The sequence below is a fragment of the Mustela erminea genome, chromosome 8 (genome assembly GCF_009829155.1).
Source record: "Mustela erminea isolate mMusErm1 chromosome 8, mMusErm1.Pri, whole genome shotgun sequence".
In the NCBI taxonomy this organism is placed as follows: domain Eukaryota; kingdom Metazoa; phylum Chordata; class Mammalia; order Carnivora; family Mustelidae; genus Mustela; species Mustela erminea.
The window spans coordinates 43111197-43121752 of NC_045621.1; the positions used below are offsets into that span (position 1 = coordinate 43111197).

Consider the following 10556-nt stretch of genomic DNA (forward strand, 5'->3'; position numbering starts at 1 on the left):
CGTCTTAGTGAATGAACCTGACTGCCCAAGAGGACAACAGGATTGCAGGTGGACACAGGTCTGCATTAGACACCATCTGTGCCCTGCTCTGCAGTCCTGGTGGCCCCACCTCTGATCCCAGCCTTGGCTCTGGTGAAGAGCTGCATGCAGACTTTGGTCAGCATTGTGCTATCAGCGGGTCATCTTGAGAGTCAACCTCTCATCTCCTACTCCTCGGGGGATGCCTGTGGGAACCTGGCCGGCATTCCTGCATGAGAACCACTGACATTTAGGAGGGCTGACAGCTCATGGACCAACTCTTGAACACAGGGAGATGGGCCCTGGTGGTGATGCTTCTCCATTTCATCCTGTGGGTGGACAGTTCTGAGACACTCTACTCTCTCCACGCCATGTCTCATTGGGGCAGGCCAGCTTGATATCACGGGGCAGAATATATCGTGTGTTGGCCTTTCCTCTTTCCCTATCTACCCTTCCCAGAGCCACACCTCCCTACCTAGTTGACTTCCCAACAAAAACTACTTGCACACAACCCTCTTCTAAGGCTGCATTTTTGGCAGATGAAGGGATAACACCAAGAGAGTTCCCTATGGGTGAAAGATATGCCGCTTGCATGAGACATGGGTGTCAGTGCATATGCTGGGCAGGCTGTGATGTGCAATGAAGAAGGTAGGCTAAACCTCGCACACCCAGAACCAACAGCTGTTGCCAACAGCAGGTGCATTTCCTAACAGAGAGTGTAAAGGAGGAAAGAACAAAATACTAGACACTAAATCATGGGGCAGAGACTACTGAGAATAGTTCACCTGCACCTGCATTTACTGTTTATCCATGAGGTGCTTAGCTATGCCAGGAAGCAGGTACACAGAATGTGGTTTCTGACCTCCTAGTACTTACAGCCTAGGCGGGCAGGCACACACAAACAGAGGGCAGCCCCCAGTGACAAGTGTAATAATAGGGGGACATAAAGGACACAGGGACATAAAGGAAGTGTGATGCCCACCATCCCCAGAGATGAAAGTCTTCTCCTGAAAGAAGTCTTTCTGACCGCTCACAACCAGAAATGGCCTCTCCCTGCTCTGAAAGCCACTCAGACTCAACACGTGACCTTCTCTTTCGGTTCCTTGTATCCTTTTCACCCATGCTCCTCTCAGCTGGCCAATACATGTCAATCTCCTTAGTGCCCGGCCAGGGCTTAGCTGTATTTTCACTTCCCTGATTCTCCCCATCACCGGGACATTTGTCCCTCTCCTGCCTGAGTCTCTCACATGTGAAAACTTAATGGACTTTTGTCTATTTTACTGATAAATGGACCAGACAAAGGGAAGGGGATGGAGGAAGGTGCAGAGATGAGGTGGTTGGAGACAGAAGAGGGGAACCACCAGGAGGGCTGTACCAGAGCCCCTGACCAGGGAGGGGCTCAGGACACAGAGGCCAGGCAGGGGAAATGTCAGAAGCTTCAGAGGGCCAAGGGGACATTTACAGAGAAAGGCCAGGAGATTCAAGAGAGAGGAGATAAGGCACAACCATGGAGAGGGGCATGGCGACATAGTGAGAGCTCCCTCTACAGATTTCAGGGGGTTGACAACAGACCAGGCTAGTGCTCCATTCAAGACCCTGTTCTTGAACTTCCAGATACACAGACCTGCCTCTTGGACATCTCTACCTGGGCATTTCACGGGAGCTTCCAAAACCACATGGTCAACATGAAATGACTATCACTTCCTCTGGGAAGCCTTCCATGATGCCTCTTGCCCCATAGAGCTATGGGTTCTTCATCTTTGTGTGGCACCCACCACGGTACCTTCTCACCTGCTTATCAGAGGCCTGTCTCCCCTACCTGGCCATGAGGATCCCCAGGGCCACAGCTTTGCTTCCGACACCGAGCGCTCCCTCATCTAGCACTCGGCCTGGTGCACAGTCCAGACTCTCTAAAAGAATGATGGTCATATGAAAATAAGAACATGAAGCTTTGCAGTGAGTGGGGAAAGAGAAACAGGATGTCCATTAGAGAGGTAGACCAGCCGTGGGTTTTAGTAAGCGTAAACCTGCACAGAGGCAAGTGGAAAGTGAAAAAAGTCCGCAGAGAGGGAGCGACAATGGGGATGGAGGCAGTCCCAGAAGCAGCGGGCCTGCTGTTCCTCTGCTTCCAGTAATTTGCAGGCAGCCTCCATGACCTTCGACTCTAACCGGAAGTCGGATGCAGTGGATGCTAAGTAACTGGTTTGAGTTGTTTTTAACCTTTCCAGCATCATGGATCCAGCTCTCCTCAAAAATGCTCAGCTGTGAAATAAAATAGATCTGCTAAACATATTCTAAAGGAGCCTAAAGGCGGGGAGTTCTTGTGAAAGTGTGTGTGTCCGGGTGGACGCTAATGGCCTGGAAATGAGAACAGAAAAGGTCAGCTCCGGGGAGGTCTGGCAATCTCCACGGTGACATCACAAACGACCCTGGCGTCAGGGAAGATCGCACTTAAGCCCCGCAGAGCAGGCCTGCCAAGGACGCTGGGAGAGGGTCAGAAGGAGCCAAGCGCACAGGAAAACCAACCGGGCGCAGCCCAGGGCGGGAGCAGCAGCCAAAGAAGCCCAAACCCCTTGACCTTTTTCCTTTCTTTTCCATGGGAATCTGGGTTTGTTTGGGAATTTGGTTCCTCCTCATGTCTTCGCTCAGGCCTGCCTGAGATGCACACCGCCTCTGTTGGGAAGGATCTGGGCAGTTCCGGCTGGTGGTGATCCTGGGACCTCATGGCCTCTGCTCTTGCCAAGCCGATGGCTGAGTTTGTAACTCATGACGCCTTTCCCGTCATCCACACCTTGAGGAGGAGAGCACAGAGTGTTCAGGCTATGGGGGACACTCTTGAATTACCTTTGTTATTTTATTTACCATTCAGAGTGCAATGACCTTGGTGTTATCAACCCGACATATTAGATGGGGAAACTGAGGTTGGACAGTAAGTGACTTGCCCAAAGCCCCTTGGCCCCCCACCAGGCAGTACATGGCAGAGGTGGTGTCAAGACAGAGCCTTTGCTGTACCCAAGACATGTATTACTGCTCTGCGTTTTATAAGAATAATCCTATCCTTACAAAATTAGCTGGTGGCTCCTCGAATGGGTAGGGGGCTTTTATCCAGGCTTTTCGAGGACTTCGGGTACTTCTTTTCTTTCTTTCTTTTTTTTTTTTTTATTGTGTTATGTAGTCACCATACAGTACATGTTAGTCACCATACAGTAAGTACATCATTCCAAAACCCTCAGTTTGTTTCTCTGAGTCCACGGTCTCTCATAGTTCATCTGCCCCTCTGATTTCCCCCAATTCACTTTTCTTTCCCTTCTCCTAATGTCCTCCATGTTATTCCTTATGCTCCACAAGTAAGTGAAACCATATGATAATTAAGTGACTCTCTTCTTGACTTATTTTACCCAACATAATCTCCTCCAGTCCCTTCCATGTTGATACAAAAGTTGGGTATTCATTCTTTCTGAAGGAGGCATAATATTCCACTGTATATATGGATCACATCTTCTTTATCCGTTCATCCATTGAAGGGCATCTTTATTCTTTCCACAGTTTGGTGATTGTGGCCCTTGCTGCTATGACCATTGGTGTACATAGGGTCCTTCGTTTCACTACATTTGTATCTTCAGGGTAAATACCCAGTAGTGCTTCTGATATGGTCAGAAAAATGGGGCAACCATGCTTACAAGATAACATGATGGCTTGATCCTATCTATTTCACTATCAAATGTATTTTAAAATGTCAGAATGATAATTTGATAGATATAGTTCATGGGTTGACTGAACAGCCAGTAGATTTTTTTTAATTTTAATGAGGTGATCAGTTTAATAACTAGTTAATAGCCAGCAATGATAGTTAAGTCAGTTGTTCACCAATACAATTAAAGCATTTATTTCTAATGTGTGCCTTTGAAAGGAAAACATAATCTATGTTAATGCGACCAACTGCCTCACGGTGTTTCCTAAAAGGCCTGTGTGGACAAGCTCCCCCCACACTTCCTCATCCTTTCTCCGTCCTTCACCCTTGTACTTTGTTGGCACAGAATTTGGGAAGTGGGTCCCATCATGTCATGTCCCGCCATGTCATGGCATCCACTGGACACCACTGTCCTTCTACTCCTTTCCTCTGTTTGCTTGGACTGGCCTCCTCTGGGCTTCTCCAACTCCTGTTCACCCTTCAAAACTCAATGTGGGCATCTTTTCCAGGAATATTCCCTGAAACCTGAGCTGACATCGCCCCCCCCCCCCCCCCCCCCCCCCCCCGCCATGCTCCTACAGCCCCCAGGCATACTGCTGTGGCCACCTGTGACGTCCGTTTTCATGTCCTATGGCTGCTATAACAAATTACTATATTTTATTTCTTTCTTATTTTGCAGTTTTTGAAGCCAGAAGTCCACTTGGGTCTCCCGAGGGTAAAACCAAGGTATCCACAGGACCGCCTTCCTTCCTGGAAGTCCTAGGGGAGAATACACACTCCTGTCTTTCTAGCTTTTACAAGCAGCCTGGGTCCCTTGACTCATGTGCCTTTTCTCCACCCGCAAAGCCAGCACGGCAGACTGAGTCCTTCTCACATCCAGTCACGAGGACCTCTGCTCAGACTCTGACCCTCCTGCCTCTCTCTCAGTAGGACTCCTGGGGGCACACTGGCTTCAGCTGCACCATCAGGGTAACCTCCTCAGCTGGAGGGCTTTAACTTTTCTTCCTCCATGTGAGGTGACACTGCCACAGGTAGGGGGATTAAGACATGGACATCTTTGGGAGGAGGCATTATTCAGTCATATATGGGTCTGCATCTCCCTGTCCTATGTGTAGCTCTTACTAGAATGTAAGCTGGTTGGGGCAGAGTCCATGTCATCTTGCATTTCTGTCCCCTAGATCGGGCACAGCGTGGGAGCTTCCTAAGTGTTTGATGAACTGAGTTCCCATGCCCCTGAATCACATCCTGCCATGGCCGCTGAAGTGCTAACTTTTGCCTGAATTGTTAGAGGACCAGCTCTCCTGCCTCAGAATGATGCATTCTTGAATTGGGAGCTCCTGGAGACCCGCTGCTTTCATATCAGGGGAAGAAGAATCTAAAGGCAGGAGGGGAGGCTGTGAGACTGACATTCTCAGGCACACAGTGGCCACCTCCTGCTCTGCTCTGCGGGGCAGGGGCCAAGAAAGCCCCCTTGCTGGAGCAGACCAAGACCAATGATGCTATTTTCCAGCATCTATGAGAACACCCCATTGCCTGGTGGTCTGTGCAATAGACAGACCAAGCTGTTTGAGGATAGAGTAGTGCATGGGGCTCAGAGAGCAGATCCAGGGTTATCCAGACAAAGCTGTTCTCTCTGGCAGTCCCTTCCCCAAACTGGCATCTGCTGCTGGATCCTTCATGGCTCTGGCCTCTTGGTACATTTCCAGCATTTGCCTTGTCTCCCACCTGCCTCACTCTCCTGCTCCAGTATTATGTGCAGGGAGAGCAAGTCCTCTCCTCACACTCTGTTCCTCTCTGCTGTGCTCCCTTATGTCTGTCTCTGAGCTAGGGCTAGGGCCAGCCAGCCTGAACCCCAGCAAAGGCAGGTTTAAAAAAAAAAAAAAAAACATGCTCCAAGAGAATGAGAGTTGAGATGTAGCAACGGAACTGGACTGAGGAAAGAAAGTGTGAATGGGAGCACCAAAAAGACAGGAGATAGTCTGTGCTGGTGTCTGGGCAGCCAGGTCTGTTGGGGATGAGGACGGCTTCCCCAAGGCACAGCCAGCAGCTCAGATGCATTCCCTCTCTAGGGGATCTGCTCTGGGATGTCCCCCAGCTGGAGACGCAGAGCTCCTCTCTCTGACATAGGCAGGTATGCAGAGCACAAGCACACAGACTCTCCCAAGGTCCTCCTGCCAGGCTGCCAGGAGCTATAGGTGAGTGTCCATCCCCAACCTTCCAACCCCCCACCCCCAGCCTCCTCCAGACACTTTGGACACCTCTACCAACCTCAAATTGCAGCTTCTCTGAGCTGTTCTGTGTGACTCAGAGACTTGGACCAGGAGGTCACCCTGACAGCCTGTTCAGCTGCACTGGAGTAGGACTCTAAAGGGCTCTAAATTCAGACCCAACCCCAGTGACCATGGGCTGCACCACTCTGCTCACTGGCTCTGAGCATGCGCTGCTCTGCCACCCGACATGGGGTCTGCATCAGCGGTCAACACACTTTTCTTGTTAGGGACAGGAGAGGGAAGGGTTTTGGCCATTGGGTCTTGATAGCAACTACTCCACTTGGTCACTCTACTGGGAAAGCAGCCACAGACAATATACCAAACAGCGGGCGTGGCTGTGTTCCCAAAAAGAACCTGGCAGACAATGGGTGCTGATGAACATCCATCCTTAGCTCTGTGCCTGTGGCACAGTGGTGTGGGCTTCAGGGCTGATGTCTGGGTGATTCTTCTGTAGACCTTGGGACTCTCCTCCAACTTCTCTGGGCTGCAACTCACTAACATTCAGTGGTTGCATGGAGTAGTGTCGATCTTCACTGAAGTCAGACTCATTCAAACGAGCAAAGGTCTTCTGAACACTCCCTATGCATGCCTCTGATGTGTGAAAAGGTTGGAGTGACTATGCATGACTCTGATGTGTGAAAAGGGGGTATGTCCTGCGAGTTTTACCTCTGAGCATTTCTTGACTCTGCCTTTGTGGTGCACCTTCTCATCCTTCCCCCACCTCTCATTCCCCTTCTCTGCCACTGAGGCTGCCTCCCATCTTACCCATGTTACTCTCTGCTTCTGCAAACACCGAGTGGTCTTTCTACAAGGCAAGCTTGATCATGATCTCTCCTCTCTCTCAGGTACTCAGTGGCTTCTGCAAACTTTCACAGCCTTATTTAGCTCATAAGCTCTGTACTGGAGGCAAAGTGCCCTGGAAGGGTGTATACCAGGCCACTAGCTGGCCGGCTTTGTGGAGGAAGTGGATGAAAACAAAGTGGGGTGAGGTTATAGGTTATATTTCTTACTTCCTATGCATCTGTATTTTCTGAGTCTGTAAATCATACTGCCTTACTTTTCTATTGCTTTGTAGCAATTACCCTCAAACTGAATTGCTTAACACATGTATTATCCCACAGTTTCTATGCATCAGGAATCCCAGAGTGACTGAACAGGGATGTTGTGGCTTGAGCTTGCCTTCCAGATATTTTCTGGGGACACAGTCATCTGAAGGCTCAACCGGCGCTAGATGACCCACTTCCAAGCTTACTCACATGGCTGGTGCTTCAGGTCCTCTGCACCTCTGTGTGGGTCTTTGCACAGGTTGCTGACATATCTTCATGACGTGGCAGCTGGCTTCCCCCAGAGTGGGTTATCTGAGAAAGCTGAAATGTGTTTTAGGACCAAGCCTTGGAGGTCAAACATTGTCACCTCTGCCATAGTCTATTCCATAGAAGAACGTCACGAAGCCCTGCCCATGTTCAAGGCCAGAGAGGTTTTAAGTATTACCTCTTAAAGGAAGGAGTGTCAGAATTCATGGATATACTTTTAAAATCACCACATGGGTGTACATTAATTTTTCAACATGCGTATCTCTATAGGAAAGTTCGTGGACTGAGACGCCAGCCAGACAGATCTGTTTTAGATCCCAAGATTCCCCCTTGTGCTCATTATAGGATCTTAAATAAGACTATCATCTTCCTGAGCCTCACTTCTTATCTTCCAAAAGAGAATGAGGATACCTAATTTCTAGCAACATTAGAGGGATTAAATGAAATGACATGTGGGCTAGATTCTTCCTCAAATGCACCTCAGTGTTACCATGTAAGGCACACGGGGACCTGCTGGCCTCACCTCCCTCCCGCTTCCTGGGCATCTTGGATTCCAGCCTCACTGAACGGCTCATTGTCTGGCTGCCCTGTGGGTCCTCAGACCGGGGCTCTTCACACCCAATGCTTTTTCTTCCTGCAGGCCCTGATGCTTGTGTAATTATCTTTACTGTTATTACTCACAATCACTATTCTGTGTACTCCTGCAAAAGGTTTTAAACACCGAAAGAGCATGTTTTCAATAGTGTGAGCACAGAAAACCAAAACAAATGAGAGGAAACTTCCTGTTGCCAGTGCCCTGCAGAGAAGGCTTTCAATGGAGAGATGTTGGCACCAGGCCCATATGTCCCCTCGGGAAGAGGGGCTTCTCAGCTCTAAGATGCTGTCGCCGTGGACATTCTCTTAGGTCCTCATCTGAAGGGGACTGTTTTGAAAATCAGATCTATGAACTTGTGGCAAATCTGCAAACGACACTGTGTCCTGTTCTCTGTCTCTAAGGCCAACCAAGTACAAAGGTGTGTAAGGAAATCCTCCAGGTAACACCTGTTGGCTCCTGAGCCACAAGGGAAAGGAAGAGAGAAGGGTACTGATTCTTATGAATGCAAGTGTACTGAATTCCTTTTGTTATCTGCAGGATAGATATCCACAAAGAACAGGGGGGCTGGGAAGCAGGGATTCTGACACCTGCTCTGGTGTGGGGTTTTCCAATGCCACCAAGCAGCTCTGGGACACCAGCTGGGCGTCCTGCATTTAACTTAGCTCTGATGCTGTCTACCTGGAAACAGCCCTTACTCAGGTAAGTGCTCAGTCCCACCATACTGCCCCTTCTATGTCACTTCAGAACTCAGTACCTGAGACCCTGTGCTTCAGACCAACCAGCTATAGATCAGAAGTTCCCAAGACCCCTCCTCAGGTTCAATGAATTAGCTGGAGTGGCTCACAGAACTCAGAGAAAATTTTACTTAGTGGCCCACTGGTTTATTAAGTCTGGATCTAAGTCTGGAATAGGTAGATGGGGGAGAGGCATAGAAGAAAGCATGGGGAAGAGATGTGGAAGGTCCATGCTCTCCAAATTTACCCCTTGCTCCACGTTTTCATGTGGGGCAAGGGGTAAATTTTCTAGGTCACCAACCTAGAAGCTTTGGGAACCCTGACCTTCAGGTTTTGCGGACGTTTCATTACATAAGCATGACTGATTCAATAATTGGTCCTTGGCTATTGAACTCAACCCAAACCCTCTCCCCTCCTGTCCTTAAGAGATCTAGGTGCTTTCCAGAAGTCACCCCACAAAAGACACCTCCATCACCCCCCTCACTTGGGTAATTCCAAGGATTTTAGGAGCTCTTTGCCCAGATTCAAGATGAAGAACAAATAGATATTTCTTATCAAGAATCACAGTAGCACCGAGATGTATTTTATGGTGTCCGACAGAGACACAAATATGAGAACCCCCACTTGGAACTCATCCAGTCTTACAACCTTATACTTTCAACATGACTTAAATATTCCAATTAAGCCTTTTTCATCCAGACTAACACTATAGGGTCACTTTTTTATTTAGATAGTTTTTTTTTTTAACTTGGTTATAACACAGGATTTCTATTATAGTTTCATATCATGATTCATTGTAAGGAACACATATTTTTGCCTAGAGACTCATGTGTGAACATCTTTGTATGTATATACCTATCTGGTCATTTTCTTACTTATTCCTCCCTTCTCATGGTTTCTTGTGGTAACAGTCTACCAGCACTTGTACCACAAAGAAGCATTCCTCCCAGAAATTTTCCTATAGGCCCCTCAATTCCAGCAGAGTGCTCCACTATTTACATAGACAAGCAGGAGCTCCACATTGGCACAGGGCCTGCGGATAAGCACAGAGAACAGCAGGCTTCTGTCTCTGGAGGTTGCTTCTTTCCCCATGGGGAGGATGATGAAGGTCATCTGAGCACCAGTGACACCCTCATTGCAATATGTGGTGAGCCCTTGGCTGTGAACACTATGAACATGGGACTTATCAACCACGAGATTTATGTGGCTCTGTAGATCATATGATCCCAGCCGTGTGTCTTACCCAATTTACTCTCATTTCTCTAGGGATTGGACAGAGCCAAGGGAAGTCCAATATCCACATCATTACACAACTGCCATTATAGCCAAAGTCCTGCATGATGAATAGTCTTCATACTGAGGCCCATCAAAGGGGCAGAGCCTGAGAGCCATTTGGAGCCCATGTGTGGAGGCCTTTTACGGGTGTATGGAGATGTGGAGGCTGCTTCGGGGAGATTGGAAGGCTGGTGTTTTCCTGACTGCCAGAATATTGAACAATTTTCCCTTTTCATTAAAGCACTGACCCTCAAGAGCCAGTACTCCTTCCTAGGGCAACACCCTCCCCAGCCAGGACCTTAATCAGTGGCACAGATCCCTTTAGGGACCTGAGTTAGAGGCAAAGACTCAAGTTTTCGCAGTCCTGAGAAGTAGAAGTGTGACCAGATGATTAGTCCATCTCTATTCCTTGATGGAGCCAGGCAGACTGGCAGCAACCTTCTGAAAACCTGGCAAAGGGTCAAAAGAGAGGTAAAGCCCCTTTCACACCCAGGTAAGCTTCAAGGCAAGGCAGGAGTGGGGCAATCCCCATGTGCTAGATATTCTCAGTCCCTCCTGGGTGTTGTTGCAAGTCCTACAAAGCCTCATTGCCCCTTACTCTGCATTGTTTACAATGTGTATCATTAACTGGAAGGACAAAGCCAGGATAGCATAAAAGTC

The 10556-nt window shown here is 48.6% G+C and overlaps 1 long non-coding RNA gene across 3 annotated transcripts; it reads left to right on the forward strand.

Moving 5' to 3' along the window:
• Positions 1-6360: 6360 nt before the first annotated feature.
• On the forward strand, positions 6361-10144 carry LOC116597482. 3 transcript variants are annotated; one of them, XR_004288635.1, is made up of 4 exons: positions 6361-6625; positions 7933-8305; positions 8425-8586; positions 9888-10144. It is a non-coding gene; the product is annotated as an uncharacterized LOC116597482 (long non-coding RNA). The 3 variants fall into 3 exon arrangements; XR_004288636.1 differs by having other exon boundaries at positions 8036-8305; XR_004288637.1 differs by having other exon boundaries at positions 6361-6585.
• The last annotated feature ends 412 nt before the right edge of the window (positions 10145-10556 follow it).